The 20,241-nt window shown below is 44.2% G+C and overlaps 1 protein-coding gene across 4 annotated transcripts in view; it reads left to right on the top strand.

The window, feature by feature from the left end:
* The first annotated feature begins 11,531 nt into the window (after positions 1-11,531).
* Positions 11,532-20,241, top strand: part of Rusc2 (RUN and SH3 domain containing 2) — a 57,972-nt gene continuing 49,262 nt past the window's right edge. Inside the window, exon 1 of one of the 4 annotated variants that reach the window (XM_029567996.1) lies at positions 11,532-11,690. The gene's annotated coding sequence lies outside the window, so the exon portion shown is untranslated. Of the gene's footprint in view, positions 11,691-12,020; positions 12,281-20,241 lie in introns of those variants that run through there. The other 3 variants (XM_008842383.3, XM_029567994.1, XM_008842384.3) reach the window with 3 other exon arrangements.

The raw sequence follows: 20,241 nt of genomic DNA, 5'->3' as shown, positions 1-20,241 counted from the left end.
AGCAAGATTTCCTTATACAAAGCAGAGGCCAGTAGGGAAACCCGCACACAGTCAGGCATTGCTCTGTCTCCCTCATATTTATGCAAATTAGTAAAAGAGGGATTAGAGCTCCCAGGAAACCTACTCTCAGGGCCTTGGCTTCTTCATCCCCCTGAAAGCTGCGCCAGGAAAGGCAAGGAAAGAGATATAAGCCTCAGAGTCTGCCAGAGTTGCAGCATTTCAAGAAAAAGCAAGCTAAGGCCTCCCACTGTTCCTTCCAGGCTTTAATCCTGACAAGCAAATGTGGAAGTAAAGGGTGGAGAGGGAGAGTGTGCAGCCGGGATAAGAGGGCTGAGAGTCTTCAGGCCCCCAAGCAACTGTCAGCCTTCCCAGCACCCCACAGGATCCCATTCTCACCCAGGTACCATTTTCAGGTTTATCTGGAAGATTCAGGGTGCCAGAGTGAGTAATTCTGCTGGCTCTGGGTAGCAGAAAGAGGAGGTCGCTATGAAGACTTGGTCTTAAGAAGCTGGAGGACAGTTTCTAGACCAAAAAAAAAGAAAAAAGAAACATAATGGAGGCGGGTCCTGCCTGGATAGGACAGCTCAAAATTTAGGCTTCTTCCCCATTCTCTGACCCCTTTGACCAAAGAATTGACACTTATTCAGGTCTTAGAACTGGGAGGGGAATAATACAGGGGATAAAAAATAATAATAATTTCTTGAGGGGATGCAAGCCATAACTGGTGAGCATTTGTCTTCTATTCCATAAAATTATTTTGAGAAGAAATCATATGTACTTGGAAAATTGTTTCTAAGAAGTTTGTGGAGAAATAAATGGAGGAATAAATTATTGCCTATTTTGGAGTGGAGAGATTTGTATCGTCTATTGATGCCCCAATGACAATAATATAATCTGAGCGATATCATTGGCCTATGAACCCCCACTGCCTTCGTCCTTCAAATTGGACTGTTCCCACCCCTCTCGTTTCTCAGCTGCACTCCACTTTTCTGCCCCATCTTGCTAAAGTCTAGTTTGCCCTCTAGTCTAACCACGTCTTATAACTACATAGCTCCATCCCCTTTGTAGCCTCCAGTATATGCTTCTAAATCTCAATCATAGGTTCCCCACCCCCTCTGTGCCTTCATCATATGCCAACAGAAAGACAATTCTCAGCTCTATCCAGTCCCTGTCCCTGCTGAGGTCTAGATTTGTATAGTAAATGAGTCTGAGACCCTTCACTTAATTTAGCCTCTGAAAATGCAAACCCAATGTGCCCAACCCATGCTAACTACTTTCCCCCAGATTTTACCAGGATGCCACCACCATCATACCAGTCACCCAACAGAATGATGGGAATCATCCTTCACTTTTCCTCCGGCTACATGTCCAATCAACCATTAAGTCATATAAACTCTTCATCCTTGTTTCTTGTTTCCTGTTACTTCCTGTTAATATAATACCATTGCCTTCGCTCCGATTTTTATCACCTCTTACCTGGATTCTGGAGGGGAAACATTTTAAAACTCTCCCAACCCATTTCTCTGATTCTTCTCTGTCTAAAGCGTCCCCAATTACTATTTCCAAGTAACCTTCCTGAAATGCAAATGAGTTCACGTCAACCCCAGCTTAGCATACTTTGAGGGCTTTAGATGCTTAGTTACTGGGCCTTCTCTAGCCTTCAACTGCTTCTCCAGGGACCCTCACCTGTCGTGAGATTGCTGGTCTTCTGCCACCAAGCACAATGCTCCCATATCCTCAAATGCACTTTCCCTCCCTCTTCATCTCCTGTCTTATCCTTCAAAACTCAGATTAGTTGGAATTAGAGCAATGATCTAATTTAGTTTCCTGTTGTTGTGATAAGACATTCTGACCAAAAGTGTCTTGGAGAGGAAAGGGTTTATTTGGCTTACACCTAAAGGTCACACTCTATCACTGAGGAAAGCCAGGACAGGAACCGGGAGGCAGGACCCATGAAGAAATACTGCTTACTGGCTTGCTCAAGGGATGGCACCACCCACACAGTGAGTTGGGTCCACTTATATCAATTAGTCATCAAGAAACTGCACCCACGGACATGCCCACAGGCCAGTCTGATGGAGACAATCCTTCAGCTGAGGCTCCTTCTTCCCAAGTGTGTCAAGTTGACAACCAAGATTAACCATCACAAGCAAACTGTTGAACAACTTTGAATGTGTTAAATGCCACTGAACTATACATCTTAAAATAGTTATGTGACATTCTGCTCACTATGGGACTGGCTGTGTAATACAGGCTGGCCTAGAATTCACTACATAGCCTAGGCTGACCTCAAATGCAGAATCTTCTTGCTTCCCAAGTGCTGGGATTATAAACATGTGCCACCATACCCAGCTTTGATTGCAAAACATTTTTCAGGCATTTATCCTAGTTCTTCAATGTGATTTATATACCTGCCTTGTTTATTCCTGTGATCAGTGGCACTTATCAAAAGACTGTGTAATCACTGATTTACTTTCTATTCCTACCATATGCCTTTAGTAAAAGTCTGTTGAATGAATGGAATGGAAAAATACTGAAGGATGCTGCTTTGCCTACATTTCTTTTTTGGTTTTTGTTGGTTGGTTAGTTGGTTGGTTAGTTGGTTGTTTGGTTGTTTTTTTGGTTTTTGAGGCAGGGTCTCCCTATAGCCCCACCTTGCCTGGAACTCAATATGTAGACCATGATGGCTTCAATCACTCAGAGATCTATGTGCCTCTGCCTCCCAAGTGCTGGGATTAAAGACGTGCACCACCATGCCCAGCTACCTGTATTTTTTTTAGTGTGTGTGTGTATATGTGTATGTGTATGTATGTGTGTGATCTATGTGCCTCTGCCTCCCAAGTGCTGGGATTAAAGACGTGCACCACCACGTGTGTGTGTGTGTATATGTGTATGTGTATGTGTGTGTGTGTGTGTGTGTGTGTGTGTGTATGACTTTTATAATATGGACATAATCTGGGTTAAAGACTTTTACCTAACTCTGCAACCCAAAAGTTACTACTTATAATGTAAACAAGCTCCCTGAGCCTTGTGACCTGGGCATATTGAACATATGACCTTAATTCCTCAGGACCCCTCCTTGCCTCCACCCAAGATAGTGTATGAATGTGTGTATGTATGGCTTGCTCCTCTGGCCTATGTTCAGCCTGCTTTTAAAAAAATTATTTTATTGATTCAAGTCTTTCATAGATCAAAATATATTTTGATCATATTCAGACCCCCTCTCCCATCTCCACCCCCACCCCCCAACTTCATGTTCTCTATTAACAAATGAAGAACTCCATCCATCTTACATAACACATTCGAACTAGGCGCCAGAGAAATAATAGCTCATTAGAGTGTCAGTAATCTATAATTCTTACACACAGATGGGACAAGTAGGGGCCACTCCCTTTCCTTTCTACATGGTTTTGGGTTAAAATATACCCAGGTTTCTTGGAATGGAATTTTCACACTTGTTTTCTGTTTCTCTTACACACTGCTTGGGATTGTCAAGTAGGGGTTTCTCTCTTCCTCAGCCATCAGAAAAGCTAGGGTTTCCTCATCAAAGTCAGTTATTCATAGCCCAAGTACATGCAGGTTGCACTTTGGCTGTTTCAGGACATCACTCAGTACAATCACCCATCGTGGTTCAAGGCATTCTCCAATAGGTTGATTCCTCACAGGGTTTTACTGTGGGTAAAAATAGGAGCTAGGTCCCCACAGCAGGGGCAGTTAGCTCACAGGCCTCCAACAAAGATTTTCTGAGTGGCAGTTAGGTTGTTTCACATCTTCACACAACAGCTTTGCCCTGTGTCCCCTAGCTGGTCTTCTGACATCTGTAGAGTTCTCAAGTTACTGTTACTGCTGAAGACTTCAGCTGGGTCTTGACAGTCACTGGATGATGAAGATGGCCAGGCTGACTATGGATGCCTTGTGCAGTCGCCACTCACAGGCCCAATCTCAGGCAAGAGAGGTGCACCAGGGTTAGGAATGATGGGGTGGTCACAACAACTTCCTGGTTGCATCCACTACCTGGCCCCTCACTTAAGTTTGGTAGCAGGAGCCTGGAAACCCAGCACCCCAGAGGCATGGGCGGCAGGCAGCCAGGTTGAGGGCATGGCTCCACCCATGGGGCAAGGGCAACCAAGCCAAGGCATGGTTCTGCTTGCTTGAGGCTCTGCCCACTGGGTTGTGGTCAGCCAGGCCCAAGTGTTTTCTTCCTCATAGTCAAGGATCCAGTTGGTCCTCTTGGTGTCTATTGCCCTCACATCTTCCTCCATGTCTAGGGGGAAAGTGATGAGACATCTTACCAGAGCCACGTTTTAAGTCCTTGTGCCGAGAGTTGCTTCCATGCTGCCGGCATTGCTCTGGCACCCACAGCTCACCACCGCCATCTTGTCTCTCCAGTTACTTTCTTTCTGAACATTTTGTATTTCTTTCTGCCCCACTCACTCTTTTCATTGCAGATCTGCATAATATTCCCCATTAATAACCACGCTGAAGATTCAACATTAGGCTGTCCTGAAATTCCCTCAGCCAAAAAAATTAGTCTATTACTTTTTAATTTAGCTTCAGACAAGTTCTAAGTCTTTGGACAGACAACAGCCAGATTCTTTGCCAAAACATCCCAGTTACTAAGTCCTTGTTTCCATCTCCCTCTGGAACATCTTGAGCTGGGCCTCTACTGGAACATCCCATTACTCTTCTTACAGCATTCAACCACTATCCAAACTTCCGAAGTCTATCACAGTCCTCCAAAAAACCAACATGTCCGGGTTCTTCACAGCAACAGCCCACTCTCTAGTATCAACTTCTGTATTAGTAACATTTCTGTGGCTGTGATAGAACACCATGACCAAGGAAACTTACAGAATGAAAAGTTTATTTGACTTATGGTTCCAGAGGGATGAGTGTATGATGGTGAGGAGACATGGTGGCAGAGGCAGCCAGAGCAGAAAGCCGAGAACTCATATCTTCAAGCACTTACAGGAAGCTGAGAGGACAAACTGGAAGTGGGCTGAGGCTATGAACTCTCAAAGCCCGCCCCCTGTGACAGGCTTCATCCAGCAAGGCCACACCTCCTAAACCTCTGCAAACTACCACCAAACTGACCAAGTGGTCAAACACTTGAAGCCTTTGGGGGACATTCTCATTCAAACCAACACAATTTCCATTCTCAGTTTACTCCAAACTGAGAAGGATATAAGGAAATACTTGGAGAGTCTGTTGATCTAACTGACAGATATGTTTAAGGAACACAAAATACTGATATCTTACTTATCCCTAGAAAATCTAAAAAAACAAGAGATTAGCTGTCCCCTGTGGTTGAGCAGAAAGTGCCTGTGGTAACTGCTCTGTGTTCCCATGGGTTTTCAGGACAAGGGATGCATGGATGTTCCTTGAAGGCCCAGGTGTAGGCCATGTAAGAGGGAGATGCAGTGACTTTATATTGTCAGAGACATCTGAAAGCTTGAGGACGCCTCAGTAGAAGGAAGCAGGGGTATGCTGTCAAATGTCTTGGGGTTTAGAGTTAGATAAGAGGAAGAGAAAGCATAAGGCAACGTTTCTTCATCTTGATTTTGGGGTGGTTATTTCTATGCATTTGTCAAAATGGATCCATCTGTATATTTTTAAGATCTGTATTCTATGTAAGCTGTATCTCAATAAAGTTGATTTTACTGCCTGGATATGTTTTAAGGAGTTGTAAATGACCAATTAGAGGAGATTAATTCACCCACATTAAGGTAAAAGATATAGGAAAGATACTGCCACCAGCAAGATGGGGATTTTGAAAACTGTGATTTCCTAAAAGATCCCTAGAACTACACCACACGCATTGTACAACGCTGGTACACTTATACACACACAGACAAGACACTCATACACATAAAATAAAAATAATAAAATAAAATATTAAAATAGGGGTTGGGGATTTAGCTCAGTGGTAGAGTGCCTGCCTAGCAAGCACAAGGCCCTGGGTTCAGTCCTCAGCTCTGAAAAAAAATTAAAATTAATAAAAAGAAGCTTAATTTGAAATAAACATAAAAGTATACCCCCCCAAGAGGCTTATTTTGTCTTACAGTTCTGGCAAAAGATTGAGAGGCCACAGCTCGTGATGGCTTTCTTGATAAGAGTCCATAGGCAGTATGAGCATCGTATGGCATGGGACAATGTGCTCCAGTGACCTAGCCAGACTAGCTTTTATAGAGCCAGTCTTGAGGTAATTTATTAACCCATTAATTATTAATATCCATTTTGAGGGCAGAGTCCTAACCTCACAGGTCCATCTCTGAATATCTCATAATGGGGATTAATTAATTCTGGAGAGGACAAACCATCATTCGAAGTTTAGCAGGTAAGTGCTATGAAGAATACAACTGTACTGTTAACAGTGAGAAGCCATGGAATGACAGAATAGCCACTTTATATCTAATAGTCAGGGAAGGCTAGCCTAAGAAAGAGACGAGGAAATGAGAACAATCTGATGGTGTGGGCAAGATGACTCAGCAGGTAAAGGCATTCGCCAGGCAACCTGGGAGACCTGAGTCCATTCAATCCTTGGAACCCATGTGATGGTAGAAGAAAACCGACTCCACAAAGTTGTCTTCTGACTTCCACCTGCATGCTCTGACACACACATACACACACACACACACACACACACACACACATCATACACACACCTTATACATATATACCACATACACAATAACGTAATAAATATTTTTTAAATCTATGGAAAGGAGTTGGACATAATGGTACACCCATTTGAAAAATTTTGCTTAAGCTTCTCTGGTAGAAAATGGGGGTACAAAAGTAACAAGAGGAAGAGTAGGAGGCAATTGATTCCTTGGCACAGGCATGGTGGTGACTTGGACTAGGGTGTAGTGAAGCTGGTTAGGGTCTGTTCTCCGGTCCTTCTCTTCAACAGGTAAAGAATTACAAGATGAGAAGTTTGCAGTCCCAGTGCACAGCCAAGGTTTGCAGAAGCACATGCAACATTCCATACAACAAAGAGGACTCCCTGCATGGGGAGGGGTCCACAGCTGAGCACTGTCTACCCCCTTGAAGAGTCTGAGCTTTTATATTCTATAGGGTAGGAGGTGGGACAGGAGTGGGCTCCCCTTTCCCCCTTTGGATTGGACAGGGCAGGATGCATATTGTTGGTTGGTTCATTCATGTGAAATCAGGAACCTGACAGGGTAGAGCAAGGGCAAGAGATTTAAAATTCCTGCCAGAGAGGGCTGCCGGTATTGGGGGTGGGGCGAAAGGCCACCAAAAGGGCCAACTTTGGACAAGAACCTAGAAGTGGGCCATTTGGGGTATAAGTGAGAGTAATTGAAACAGCTGAGTCTATTCTGGGGCCTCTACTATCTGGGGCCTCCTCCCATGAGTATCTACCTGGTTCAGAACCATCCCCTATTCGCCTTCACTAGCAGTGAGAAAATCAAAGGATGAATAGAGGATATATTCTAAAGACATAACCAAAGTCCTTTGAGAAATCAGATAACAATTTAAATAATCCCACTGATTTACTCAATGATTTACTCTCTTATAATCAATAATTCTAAATCTACAGATTACTAGCCTTCCACACAGTTCCTGCTGAAAAGGTGGGCCTAAATGGACATATTTGAATTACCTGAAGCCACTACCTGTAGACATGCCTGGCCAGGGAGGTTACATAACCCAAGGTGGTTTCTGTCTCTGGAAATTAGTATTAGAACTCTGAGAAAGTAACTCAATGATAGAACAGTAGGTAAAAGTCATTTCAGGAATTGAGAGTTCCAACTGAAAGTGGCCATCATTTGTCCTAAGAAGAAAAGCCAAAGTGTCTAGTCTTCTGCAGAGAGAACAGACAGCACTGTTCCCACCCAGTAGAAAGCCCCAGGAGGGGTTCCTGAAGGTGGGTTATGTGAGGACATCTTCACCTGACCTAGACTGAGGATGTTTTTATCCTCTGCTGCCAATAGCCAAAACACAGAGGCAGTTTCAGTTTACATGGGCTGGGTTCACATTCCTTCTGAGGCCTCCCAGAAAGAGGGAGAAGTACCAGGTCTATCCAACTCACTCTGTATCTTTTTCTTCAAAACTTCATGCAGAAATTAGCCTTCTTTTTTTAAAAAATCACTGACATAAGCCAAAAAACAAGGAATACTACCCTAGCCCCAACATATTTCTGCAATCCCAGCTTCAAATAGTTTAAGATACATACAAACTGGCTTGGGGAAAATACACAGCATTTGGGATCCTGGGAGTAATCCTGGTCTTGGGTTTCCCTTACCTCATCCCCATTAATTAATCATTAAATTCTATAGGTTCTACACCCTGAATCCCTCTGTCTTATCCCCCAGCCACTGCTCTAATCCACACCCTCTCACTTGCCCTAATGAACAGTCTAAGTGGTCTCACTACTTTCTTCTAATTTAGTATCTACTATTACTAAAGTAAGATTTCAAAAGTGCTAAACAAATCTGTTCAAGTTATTCCCCTGCTAAATTGTTCCCTTAGCCTTCAGAATAAAACCCAAATTCCTATATACAAAGCCCTTCATAATCTTGCCCCACTTAGCTCTTTCCTTTCACCCACACTCAACTATCTGCAGTTTCCCTAAACTTTCATGCCTTCATATTTTTATAAATATTTGCAAGTGTCTGGGGAAAATGTGAGAGTTAGAAATGGGTGTCTTTTAAATCAAAACATTGGGTGCTGTTTAAGTAAACTGGGGATTATCTGATTCTTTTAAAAGGAGAGCTTTTGATTGCCTTTGACTGGGTTCCTATTTTACAAGTAGACCATCTTCTAACTCTTTAGAAATAGATGTTAATTTGTAGAATACCAGTAGGCGAAGCAAATGAATTTTATCTAGGAGACCACAGAGATATCTAAACCTCAAATCCTCATTTGAACAGGTTTTAATCTTATTGGTTCTCTCATTAGTGAGTTTAAGTCACTAAAACATTTACATCTTTGAAATAAGTTCCTTTTACATTTGTAGGTTTGTGACTATACCTTTTGTGTATGTTCATATTCATGCAGATACACATGTAAGGAAGTGCAAGTGTGTGTGGAGGCCAGAAGACAACCTTGGGTGCGCTTCCTTGGGCACAGCCCACCTTATGTTTTTTGAAACAGTTGGCCAGGAAACCCCAGGAATCTTCCTATCTCAGTACTAGGGTTTTTTTGTTGTGGCTGTTTACATTTTTTATTGATAGTTTTTTTGTATTTCATACAGAACATCCCAAACAATCTTAATCATCTTTATACCCCCATCCCAAATGGCAGTCTCCCATAGCAACACCCCCAACTGGAGCCCATATACTCTTGTAACAGGGATGCCTGTTACTGCCCACTGTGTTGTCAGTGCCCCCAGCCGTTCCCTAGTGCAAGTCCATCCGTTGAGTCTAGTCAGCCTATCTACAAAGACAGGCTTGTTTAGAAAGATCAGCTCTTCTTCATCTAGCAGCAATCAGTTGCCAACATTTGGGTATGCTGTTCATTTTTCCAGTTCTATGTTGGGTTACTGTCTGCCTGAGTTTGCATAGGACTTGTATATGCTGACACCTATGTCATAGAATCATATGAGTAGGTTCCCAGGAGCTTGTAGGACTCTGTTTCCGTATGATTATGCACATCCTCCCTGGCTCTCACAGTCTCTCTTCCGAGATGGTCCCTGAGCCTTGAATGGATGAAGTTTAATAAAGGGGTCCTGTCCAACTATGAGTTCTGGAAATTGAACTCAGGTCCACCAGAAAGTGCTTTACCGCCTGAACTATTTCCCCAGTACTGATTGTCCCGTTTGAAAATCATCCTTTAGGGGCTAGAGAGATGGCTCAGTGGTTAAGAACACTGTTCTTGAAGAAGACCCGGGTTCAAATCCCAGCTAACAACTGTCCATAACTCCAGTTCCAGGGGATCAGACAGTCTCTTCTGTCCTCCTGGGCATTGCACAACACGGGCGCACTTACCTATATGCAGGCAATATACGCATACACATAAAATAAAATAAAAACTAAAATTATCCTTTAATACAGACAGAAAATAACTCACCATGGATGAAGCCAATGGATGAGACTATATTGGGAAGTGGAAAGGAGGAAGGGAGGGAGGAAAAGGGAGGGAGGGAGGGAGGGAGGGAGGGAGGAAGAGAGAGAGAGAGAGAGAGAGAGAGAGAGAGAGAGAGAGAGAAATTGGCCCAGGGCAGGGACTCAGTGAAACAGAACTAGGAAATGTCTGTACACTGGACTGATCTTTCTCAACTGTTTTTCTTTCTTTTTAAAAATTATGTGTCTATGTCTCTGCATGGGTATGTATATATATGTGCCCACGAGGCCAGAGGCGTGAATGCTGGGAACAGAAACCAGGTCCTCTGCAAATAGCAGGGCATGCTTTAATCTCTGAGCCATCTCTCCACCTCCACAACTGCTTGCTTTGTTAGGTTAGGTAGAATATGGCTACCCCAGCTCTTAAATTTCCGTTAAGTCTAAGCATGAGTAGGGGTGTAACTCTCCTAATTCCTAATTCTGAAAGGATTCTGAGTTAGCATAAGCCCCCTACCTGAGCCATAGATTCAGGAATTCCAGAGATCAAATGTGTGCCCCCTTGTGGCTCCCCCTGCTGGCAGGACCAGCCCCCGCCACTTCACCCTCAAATCAGGACTTCTGAAATTCCTATGGGATCCTGCCATTTTTGCCTCTGCATAAAGCAGCTCGTTCGTTATCTCTTCGCTGTTTACAGGATAAGTCCCAACTCATTTTAAGAAGCTCTTCGTCACTGAAGCCTGCCCCGTGGCCTCTCCTGACGCTCCATCAAGCAGCTCAACGCTATCAATTATTTTGCCCCTCTGTCCTTTGGTGAGGACTGATTTCCTCCCACAACCTTCGCCCCCAACTCATCCCTCAAAACTCAGTTCCCACCATATCTGTGAACCTGAAGGTGGGTCGCATTCACACACTGACATTTCTGTTTCCTTGACTGACCTGTCAAGGCTGTGATTCCTAGAGAACATTTCTAGAACCGCTGCTTCTCAGCGGACTTCCAGTAACTACCTGCAGGACCGCCTGCTCCCGACCCGCTCTGGCTAGAAGCAGCGGAAGGCCCTGGCACCAGGCGCCTGGGCTCCAGGTTTCAGCAGGGCACCCTACCCCGGGCCGTGCATGGGGCACTGTGCATGGGGTACTGTGCATGGGGTACTTCTGAAAAGTGTCCCAAGCCACCCTGGCCTGACCACCCCATCCCCTGCTGAGCCGATGGGTGTCACGGGAGGCCAGCTTTCGTATTCTGGCTTTATTCTGATTTTCACATTTCTTCACCCGGTTCCTCGGGGAGCCGCGGTTGTGGAACGCTGCTGCGGACGAGGCCGGAGGCCCACACCCACCCGCCCGCAGGGCAACGGAGCCTGCGCCCAGGCTTCTCTGGTTCCAGCGCCGCGGGGTGGGGCGGGGCGGCGGGGCAGCAGGGCGGCGCGGCTCTGGAAAGCACTGCGCGTGACTCAGGCTGCGCCTAGAGCGGCTGGAGCCGGGGTGGGCGAGCGGGGCCAGCGGGCCGAACCAACGCGCCCGGCAGAGGGGCGGCGGGGGGAGCGACCATCGGGCCACGCCTGCAGGGGGCGCCGGGCGTTACCATCGCGGAGGGGAGCGCGGGCTGCACGCGACCCCTGGAGGGCGCGAGCCGCAGCCCGTGCAGCAGCCGGCTAAGGCGGCAGCCAGGTAGGAGCGCCCGTCCCCGCCCGCGGGGGGTCCTGCACGGCCCCTGCCCCACGCCGCCAGGGCTCTCTCGAGACGAGGACCGGGCCTGCCCACCGGCACTCTGCCCGGCGTGCTGCCTCTCGGCCGCCGCCCCGCGTCTCTCCCGGCCCTGTGCGCCCGTCCTGCTGCGCCCTCGGAAGCCCGGCCGCAGCCAGCCCCGGGGCCCCACCCCAGGGCTCCCCAACCGTCTCCTCGAACTGCCCCCTCGGAGACGCCCCGGCCGGCCCGAGCCCGCCGCGCGCGCGTCTCCTGCGTCCCCTGTGAACCAGGACCGCGGCCGCAGAGGGTCGATCTCCGCCGGAGCCGGCTTCGGGTCCCCAGGGGAAAACCTTCAGGTTGGCGGTTCCCCTGCGTCCATCAGCCGCGGAGGGCACGTCTGGCTGTGCACTGACAGGGTGGCCCCGCGAGGGCCAAGCACCACGCATCTTTGTTTCCCAGTCCCCAGCACCGTGCCTGGCACACCGTACCGCGTATTAAGATCCTTCTGGGCAGATGAATGAATGAATGAGCCCAAACCCGGGGCTGCGGGGCACCGTGCTTTACTGGGAAAGGTGCGTCTACTTACATAAAGCGGGAAGGGGTGTCGTTTGGGGATTGCCTGTCTTTCGGTGTAGGCATATGCGGAATGTATTCAGCCTTTCCATTCTTTCTTCCAGTGTCATTTACATTAGGACGTCTATGTCAGCTGTTTTCTGTTTGTGTTATATTAAAAAAAAAAAAAAAGTCTGCAGAGATTCTGGTTGGCTGGTTCCTTAGAGGCTACCCAGATGATCTTGAAACCTCTTCCCCTGGAGACTAGCTGTTCCACCTAGGTTAGAATTCTAGGGCCAGCCGCAGCCTTTCAATCTGACTCTGTGTGGCTGGTGAGCTGGTGCTTCAGGACAGACTGGAGGAACTTCGAGGAACGGAGGACCTTGGATAGGGTTTAGGGTCAGGGATCTCATTTTTGGCCCAGGCTCGGAGGGAAGTAGGTGGTATTGCTGAGTGATGAAGCAATGCTGGAAAGCTACGGGAGTTTATAAGCTAGGAAGCGGTGCCTAAGTAGGAGAATGATTATTCTGACTGGGACTCAAAGTATTAGCAAATAAAAATAGTGATTGAGAGGGCTGGGCATGCAACTCAGCAGCAGAGCACCTGCCTGGCATGGAGTCCCCGGGTTTGATCCCCAGAACTGAGAGAGAAGGGGCGGGAGAAGAGGAGGAGGAAAGAAAGAAAGAAAGCCATGGGTGCTGTAAGGGGCTGTAGATACTGTGGTGCTGCTTCATGGAAGGAAGAGCAATCTAAAACAAACACTGTCCCTAGCGTTGTTGCCTGCCCATTCCTGATACCTGGCCTTGGGGGCACTTAACACAGTTGTTCCTTTCTGCTTTCCTCTGATTTTTATGTGGGTGTTTAAGGGCACTTTTGAAGTCAAGCCTGCCTTAACCAGAGCAGGGTATGCTTTCCCTTGCCCAAGCCTAGGTTTGATTCCTTCCACTCTGCCATGTCTCTGTAAAGTTTTAGATCACAGAAAACTCCACACGGGGAGGGGCTCCTGAGCTAAATTAAGAAATATAACTTTTTTCTTTTCCTTTTTATGTAATCAATATATGTGTGTATGTATATTATTTTTGGGTTTTTTTGTTTTTTCTTGTAGACCACGCTGGCCTTGAACTCACAGAGGTCTGCCTGCCTTTGCCTCCTGAGTGCTGGGATTAAAGGTGTGGGCCACCATACTTGGCTTATCTATATATTTTTAATGGTATTTTCTCCTTTTTTCTGGTTTTTCTCCCTGTGGACCTTACTAACCCCAGAACACCCTGGATTATTTATTTTCAGTACTTCAGAGCACTGACAGATAAGATCAGTGCCCAGTTAAATTTGAATTTCTGATAAACAACAGAGTCCTGTATTTTTACTTGCTAAATCTGGCAGCCATAGTTCATGGAGAGGATTATGTGTTCTATTTTTTTCCCCTCGGTGTTTGCTTGCAAATTTAGGACAATAAGTCACCCTTTTCTTCCTCTTACTCATACGCGATGACTGTGCATCCTGCTAAAAGTCACTTGACTGAAGAGATCACTCACTACTTGTTAGGGTTCAACAGGCTCTGTAAAATGGCCTGATTAATCAATGTTGAGGTTACCCAGAAGATACCTACTAAACAAAGGTGTGTAGCACTATTGTTTCTGTCCAATGAGTCTGTCTTGCAAATTGAGAGAACAGGACACTGTCAACAGGACACTGAGATAATGAGGCAGTGAGCACGGAAGCTGGGTGTTGGGGTGGGATTCTAATAAAATGTAACTCACAGTACATTTTCTCTTATACCAAATTTACTCTCCTTTTTATTACGTAAAGTTTTATGGTAACATGAAAATTTGCCAGTTTTAGCATTCTCGGGTGTCATTTTCATTTTGTTATACAACCATATTTACCCATTTCTAGAACATTTTTCATCTTGTAAACTGAGACTCCGCACCAATTATGCTAACTCCCCACTTCCCCTCACCTCCCATCCCCTGGAACCATTTTACTCTTGTCTCTGTGAATTTGACTGCTATAGGTACCACATGTAAGTGGAGTCATATGGTGTTTATCCTTTTAAACTAGTTTCTTTCACTTAATGTCTTCAAGGTTGTTAGGATGACTTTTACAATATGAATATAATCTGGGCTAAAGACTTGTCTAACCTTGCAAAACAAAATGTTACTGTTTATTACGTAAGCAAGCTCACTGAGTCATGTGCTTCTCTTGTGACTTGGGTGTGACCTTATTCCTTCAGGACCCCTCCTTGCCCTCCATTCCAGACAGTGTATGAAAGTCTATATGTATTACACATAAAAGTGCTAAAAGCAGGGTGCTTTTCTTATTGCAAGCAATGAGAGAAATTGAGTGTATGTGATAGTCTAGGCCTAGGGATCAAAGGGAAAAATTCTCTGATAAGGGTGGGTCTTGACTTCTATTTCCCCAGTTCATGCTAGAGATAAAAGAATGAGCAGGGGGGTGAAGAGATGGCCAGCAGTTAAAAGCACTGGTTGCTCTTGCAGAGGACCTAGGTTGGTTCCCAGCATCCACATGGCAGCTAACAACTGTCCATAGCTCCAGTTCCAGGGAATCCAATATCCTCTTCTGGCCTTCAAGAGCATTGCATGCATGAGTTACATTACATACATGCACGTAGGCAAAACATTCATACACATAAAAATAAAATAGATAAAAATGTATTTATAGTTTCTCATAAACACTGTGCCATTCCACACTTTTGCCAGCAGTTTTTCTACATATTTGCCAACACTTGCTAGTCTATATTTTTAAAAATAGCCATCCTAATTAATGTCTCACTGTAGGTCCTTGTGTATTTCGTTGTTTTGTTTCATTTTATAGTATTAGGGATCAAAGTCAAGGCCTCACACATGCTATGGAAGTGCTCTGCCTCTGAGCCTACAGCAACAGCCCTTTTAAAAAAACACTGAGACAGGGTCTCTAAGTTACTGGAACTGGCCTTGAACTTACTCTGTAACCCAGAAAGGCCTTGAACTAATAATGATCTTCCTACCTCAAGTTTCCAAGTATCTGGAATTACAAGCCTAAACCACCAAGCCCTGATTTGTTTTGTTTTTTCCTTTTATGATATTTTCATATATATATATTATATATATATATTATATATAATATATATATTATTTATATATATATAAATCTTACAGTGTGTGGTGCCCTTCTACACTCTGGTAATGATGGGATGCGGAACATCTTTCCATATGCTTAATGGCTATGTGTATCTCTTTTTGGAGAAATGTCTATCCAAGTCCTTGCCCCATTTTAAATTGGGTTGTTGCTTTCTATTGCTGAGTTATGTAAGTTCTTTATATTTTGAGTATTCATTGATCATCAGATATGTAATTTGTGAACATTTTCTCCCATCCCATCAGTTGCTTTTTTCTCTGTTGATTGATTGTTCTTTGAGATTAAGGTCTCACTTAAATAATGGCTTTGAACTCAATGTACAGGTATTTTATTACTTTGACTAAGTTTATTCCTAATTATTTTAGATATTATCATAAATGGAATCATTTTCTTAATTTCCCCTCAGTTTATTCATTGTTAGTATGTAGAAATATAACTCATTCTTTTTTAATATTTTACTTATTATTTTTTATTTTATGTGTATGAATGCATTGCCTGCATGTATGTGAGCGCACCTGTGTCGTGCAGTGCCACAGAGGTCAGAAGAGGGCTTCGGATTCCCCTGGAACTGGAGTTAAGGATGGTTTGTAGCCGCCATGTGGGTGCTGGGAATCGAACCTGGGTCCTCTGCAAGAGCAGTCTGTGCTCTTAACTGCTGAGCCATCTCTCCAGCCCCACACAACTCATTCCTATATATTGATTTTGTGTCCTGCAACTTTACAGTGTCCTGCAACTTTGTTCTAATGGCTTTTTTGTGGATTTTCAGGGTTTTCTGAACATGAGACCATTTCAGCTGGGAATAGAGATCATTTTACTTATTCTTTTCGAATTTGGGTGTCATCTACATCTTTATTTGCCTCACTTCTCAGGCTAGGCCTCTTGGTACTGATGAATAGAGATGGCAAATTAGAACATATTTATTTTACTCTTAACACAACCCTTACGAGCTTCATGATTTGGTGTGCAAGTCCTCAGTTGACACCCAGAGCAAATCTAGTATATAGTGTTAACAGTAGAGAATTGTGGGACTGGAAAAATGACTTGGCAGTTAAGAGCACTTGCTGTTTTTTCAGAGGGCCAGAGCTCAGTTCCCAGCACCCGTGGCAACTCACAACTGCCTGTGACTCCATCTCCAGGGAATCCAATCGCCTCTTGTGGCCAGGGAGGGCAGGCACATACACTTTGACAGACATATACATATACAATTTTTTTAAAAATCTTTAAAAAAAAGACAAAAATGGGGGCTGGAGAGATGGCTCAGTGGTTAAGAACGCTGACTGTTCTTGCAGAAGACCTGGGATCAAATCCCGGCACCTACATGGCAGCTGACAACTGTCGGTAACGCCAGTTCTGGGGGATCTGACAGACTCTTCTGTCTTCCGTGGGCATTGCACAACATGGGTGCACTTACCTACATGCAGGCAATACACACATACACATAAAATAAAAATAATAAATAAAATATTTTAAAAAGCAAATAGTAGAGAATTATCAAAGAAAATTAAATTATGGGCTACGTACTCTAAAACAAAAACATATAATACAGTTTAGAAGGATTTACCAAAAAAGCTAAGGTTTTCTAAAAAGTAATTTTGATACTTAAACAAGAAAACCTCCATTGCTTAGAATTCTTAGTTTAATAAAATAGTCTTTCATCTTTTCCCAGAAGATAAGACAGTAAGCTCTGAAATGCCTCTGTGCTTTGGCTTCTTATGTAAGGTCCTGTGGACATGGAGAGAAAAAAAGATCCAGTCGTTGTCTTCATTTCTGTACCCACTGCTGAGCCCAGCAGGCTCCAATGGATAGATCAACCCACCGTCACACCAATGCCCTGGTTAAACTCTGTGAGTCACAAAAAAGCCCAGAGACAGGAATGTGACAAAGATTTGTAGGAAAGTTGGGATGGGAGGGTGTAGACAGGGGTAAGGAGAGGGATAAGCAGGGAGGGGTGGGGGGGTGAGAGTACTCAGTATGCATTATGTTCCTGTGTGAAATTGTCAAAGAACTGATTAGAAGAAAATGAGACCCAGCCGTCTTCTAGCTGGACCATAGCTATCTTGGGCTTCACAGGCTAGATTTGCTTACCTTAGTATCCAAAAATCTGTGTTTGATTTGTTTATCTGTTGTTATACTCTTGTGTTTCCTTTTATTTCTTGAACAATTTTTTTAAAAAAGAAAAGTCAGCCTTATATTTAGTGTGCTTACAGGGAAATGGAAGGTTGTTTTTATCCATGCTCAGGTAAGAGAAAAGAGAGCATCTCCCCAAATCAGAGGAGGCAGGATTCAGATGACCCCAAGGTAAAAGAAACGAGAGTTGGAGACTTGCCATCCCATTCACCTCGGAGTTCTTTCCTTTCCAAAATATTCTTTTCTTTTTCTTGGAAGCGTAACACAGTCTATTGATGTAAAGATACGTCAAATTTTGTTAACCAGAAAAACTTATTTTCTGAGGGTTCTGAATAGTTAGAGATTTCCTGCGAGATGCTGATGTTAATTACTTCCTTTCAAAAAGCTCTCAAAGGGTACTGACTTATATTTCTGTCTCGTTCATCTAGTACTATGCAGGAAACCACCCCAAAGTTAGTGGCTTGAAACAACAGTTGAGAACCAAGCATGATGATACACACTAATGGAGTATGGCACTTGGGAAGCTAGGCAGGTTTGTGAGTTCAAGGCCTGCCTGGGCTACATAGGGAGCCCCTGTCTCAAACAACAGGTGAGATTTTTGTGGGTTAGCTGGGTGGGTGTTTCCCAAGTGTCTTTGTTTTTTTGGTTTTTGGTTTTTGGTTTTTGGTTTTTTTTGTTTTTGTTTTTGTTTTTGTTTTTTTGTTTTTTTTTTTTTTGGTCTTTTTGAGACCGGGTCTCCCTGTAGCCCCAGCTGTCCTGGAACTCACTATGTAGACCAGCCTGGCCTTGAACTCACAGAGATCTGCCTGCCTCTGCCTCCCAAGTGCTGGCATGCACCACCACGCCTGGCTGTTATTTGAGACAGGCTCTACTGTGCTTCCTAGGCTGGCCCCAAACTCAAGATTCTCCTGCCTCAGACTTCCATCCCAGGTTTCTAGGTTTGCAGCATGTGCCAGACTCTGGAAAGCAGTTTAAAAATCAGTGATATAGATGGTTCTCCCATGTACTTATGATTCCCAAGTAGAAAGAGATTAAGAGACATCGTTTGGTTGGAGATCCTGTAACCATTACTTAACTATCCAGCAGTGGCCCATCCAGTTTGAGAGAAAAATGCACTGTATACATGCAGTCCTCAAATTCCTGTGGAACTTACTGAACTGTGTGGAGCCAGGATTGATGGTAGATCACTTTTAGCCTTTTAGTCTAAGACCTCTACTAGTTTTTTCAACTTGCCCAGATTTAAGAACTTTTTTTTCTAGTCATTTAGTAGTTTGTAATATGATGATTTTTGTTTTTGAAACATACACATATACTCTTTCAAAATGTATGTATGTATGTATGTATGTATGTATGTATTGAACATTGTAGGGCTCTGTACTTCCTCTTCTTTGAGTTCTGTTGGTGTCTTTCTCCAATCTCCTCTAAATGTGCTTTTCAAATTTTAGAATGAAAAGACAACCTACATGCATCACCCCTGAAATTCTGACTTAGGAAGCCCCACATGAGGCCCAAGTGCTTACCTGCCTAACAGACCTTTTAAGGTGAGGCTGGTTCTGTGGTTCACTGACTACATTTTGAGTAGCACTGTCCTCCCAGCTCTAATCTCAGCCCCTTAACCTGCAGTTCTCAAATCTGGTCCTTGCATTTTCTTCTTGTTTGTTTGTTGAGACTGGATTATAGCTCTGGCTAGCCTGGACTGCACAGAGACCCACCTTTGCTGGGATTAAAGCTATGCAACTCTGTGTCCAGCCATTTTGTTTCTTAAAGAAAAAGCCAGATAGCAGTCTTGCAACTGCTTCTGGGTATAACACACCAGGTTTTCTTTCTTCCTTTGGAGATTAGGATTATAAATCTCCACTCACTCAAGATAGTTCTAAGGAAATGCTATTTGCTGCTCAGACTTTAACCCAGAAAATGCTGAAACTTAAAATATTTTTAAATTATGTATGTGTGTGTGTGTAGCTATGTGCATGTGAGTACAGGTGCCAGTGGAGGGCCAGAAGAGGGTGTCGATCCCCTGGAGCTGGAGTTACAGGCAGTAGTGAGCCACCTGGTACGGATGGTGGTAATTGAACTCTGGTCCTCCACAAGAGCACTGACCATCTCTCCAGCCCTTTAAACTTATATTTTTGTGAAAGATAAAATGGAGGGTACATTTTTTTCCTCTGAAACTTAAAATCTCTAGTTTAAAAATAATTTCTAGCCAGGCGTAGTGGTGCACGCCTTTAATCCCAGCACCAGGAGGCAGAAGCAGGTGGATCTCTGTGAGTTCAAGGCCAGCTTGGTCTACATAGTGAGTTCCAGGATAGCTGGGGCTACAGGGAGACCCTGTCTCAAAAAGACCAAAAAAAAAAAATTCGTCCGGGCATGGTGGCACACACCTTTAGTCTCAGCATTCAGGAGGCACAGGCAGGTGGTTGTCTGTGAGTTCAAGGCCAGTCTGGTATACATAGTGAATTCCAGGACAGCTGGAACTACAAGGATACCCTGCCTCAAAAAGACCAATAATAATAATAATCATTATTATTAATATTTCTGAAAAATTAGTCTTTTTTCTGATTATAGATGAAGTTAATACTTACTATGATGATCTCAAAAGTAAAGACAGGTATGAAATAAAAACATCATTGACCATTTCTTAGAAGCCAAAATTTTAATAGCTAGAAATAGATTATTAAAGCCATTGTTAGAATATTCTGTAATAGGGGCTGGATGG

This window comes from Nannospalax galili, unplaced genomic scaffold (assembly GCF_000622305.1).
Source record: "Nannospalax galili isolate Female #2095 unplaced genomic scaffold, S.galili_v1.0 scaffold341, whole genome shotgun sequence".
Classification (NCBI taxonomy): domain Eukaryota; kingdom Metazoa; phylum Chordata; class Mammalia; order Rodentia; family Spalacidae; genus Nannospalax; species Nannospalax galili.
Note: the sequence above shows the minus strand (reverse complement) of the source record. Positions and strands in the feature narration are given on the sequence as shown.